Below are 2,659 nucleotides of genomic sequence, written 5' to 3' on the forward strand. Positions count from 1 at the left end.
CAACAGGGAACAGTTATGTTGGCCTCGCCGGTAGAACCAGATGCCATTGAGGCCTGCCGGAGAGGCTGAGGGCAAGGGAGGGTGTCCCTTGGGCAGTGCCATCCTAGCAGTGCCAGCCTGGCACCTTGGCAATGCTCACCAGGCACCCTGGGAATGCCCATAAGCAGTGCCAGGGATGGGGACTGAAGGGGACTGGGCCTGAAGGGGGTGGAGCCAGTCTAGGGCAGCCTGATCGGGGAGGGAGGGGGCCCGCTCCATACTCTGCCGGAGATTGGTGGGAGGAAGGTGGTGGGCCCCGCTGTGCACTCAGCCGGAGATCGGTGAGGGGGGCATGATCGGCCTGGGTGGCGGGGGTAGCAGCGGGGGCGTTATTTCTGGGCAGTGTGGGGCTTGCGATCGGCCGCGGGCCCCCACAATAGCAGGGGGCAGGGTGCTGGGTTGAGGCCGTCTGCTGCAGCAGAGGCCTGACAGATCTCTCTCTCTCTATCAGCCCTCTGCTCTTGCTATTGCACATATGCAGCCACAGACGTCTGCACATGCGCAATAGCTCCCTCTGCTGCTAGAACAAGCCAGCTGACAAGTTAAACCCCGCCGAGTGCTTCTCATGGCTGGAAACTGTGTGGCCCATTTTTTCATGCACCAAGTGCATAAGATTGGGAGTAAGGACTCACCCAAAAAACGGATCTGAAACTCTCCCGTTTTCACTCTAGCTGGACACTTAGGGCTGGAGTTTACAGCCTCGCTCATCCCAAAACTGTAAAATCTCACCCGAGGCCAACAGACCTTTCCATGGTCAACACCTCGCCCGCTCTGATTGCCACGGCGGGCGGGCCGGTAAAATTCCCGCCTTAGAATGTTTCTCGTAAAATCACCCCGCTGTCTCTGACTGAAATAGATCTCAGATTTATGCATTTAAATGAACTCAAAAACATTACATTCAGGGAAGCACTTTTGAAGTTTAGTTATTGTTGTAATGTTGGAAACACGCCAGCCAATTTGTGGACAGCAAGCTCCCTCTAACAGCGGAGTGGGAATGACCAGATAACCTGCTTCTTCATAATGCTGGGTGAGGGATAAATCCTCGCCAGGGCGTTGAGGAAAACTCCTCTTCTCTTCCTGAACACAGTGATCACTATATCCATATTGTGGGTAGATGGAACCTCGGGTTAATCCTCCCATTCAAAAAGACACCAGGCGATGGCCTGGTGGTATTATCACTAGGCTATTCATCCAGAAACTCAGCTAATGTCCTGGGTTCAAATCCCACCACGGCAGATGGTGAATATGAATTCAGTAAAAAAAAAATCTGGAATTAAGAATCTACTGATGACTGTTGTCAATTGGCGGAAAAATCCACTTGGTTCATTAACATCCTTTAGGGAAGGAAATCTGCCATCGTTACCTGGTCTGGCCTACATGTGACTCCAGAGCCACAGCAATGTGGTTGACTCTCAACTGCCTTCAGGCAACTAGGGATGGGCAATAAATGCTGTAAGAAGTCTCACAACACCAGGTTAAAGTCCAACAGGTTTATTTGGTAGCAAATACCATAAGCTTTCGGAGCACTGCTCCTTCGTCAGATGGGGCATCTCCACATCAATAAATGCTGGCCAGCCAGCGACACCCATGTCCCATTGAAGTGTCAGCTTAGGTTTCTGGGGTGGAATTTGAACCAAAAACCTCCAAGGCAAAAGTGCCATCCATTGACTTACCTCCAGACTAACATCCAACATTTTCCTTCTCAGATGTTGATCAAGCTGCTGCATAACAATAACATTGGCCGCAACTCTCCCTGGTGCTGAATTGGCGGGAAAACTGTTCTAAACCCCGACTGTTTTCTCAGTTCAGTATCTCACCCGAATCTCCGCACCTTGTGCAGTGCAGAGGTCCCAGTCGTGAATCTCATTTAAAACCCAGGGGGACGGGGCCTATTCGTGCCGGAGTCTGACAGTTCTGGAACTCTACAGTGCAGTGGCCCCGATCTGTCAGTCTCCCCGTTTGCTGGCCAGCCCGATCGCTGGCCAGCCTGAGACCCCTGCAGTGCTACCCCTTCGGCAACCACCCCTCCCCCAACCACCCCCCCCCCCCCCCCCCCCACCCCCACCCCCCAACAGCCTAATCGTGGCCCCCACAGCAATTCCCGGGCCAACCTCGACCCTCCGTCCTGGAGCACCCCGATGCATAGCCCACCTCCCCCAGCAGTGGCGATCCCCTCACTCTGGCAGACCCTCCCCCGCTGACCCCTCTCCGGGTCAGACCCCCCTCCCCCCCCGGAGGCAGCCCCCCCCCCCCCCCGGCAGACTACCCCCCAGCCCACCCCAATCACTGCCCTCCCTCCATCCCAGACTGATCCTGTCTGCAGAGTGGCAGCAGAATTCCCCCCCCCACTCCACCGCCACCGATCACCTCTAGGCCACGCCTACAGTAGGCCCTGCCCCCTTGGCACTGTCCGATGCCCAGTGGGCAGTGCCAAGGTGCCCCCTGGACATGAGCACTTTGCCCCTTGAGCAGTGCCGGGGGCACAGGCTGGCACTGCCAGGGTGCCCACCCTCCACCATCCAACCCCCTGGGGGGCCCCAATTGCCCCCCTTCATTCCGGCAGGTTCTCCTGCTAGTTCCCCGAAAGTGGGGAGTTAGTCTGAACCCTGCTGGAGTGAAG

Source organism: Mustelus asterias, chromosome 2 (assembly GCF_964213995.1).
Source record: "Mustelus asterias chromosome 2, sMusAst1.hap1.1, whole genome shotgun sequence".
Lineage (NCBI taxonomy): Eukaryota > Metazoa > Chordata > Chondrichthyes > Carcharhiniformes > Triakidae > Mustelus > Mustelus asterias.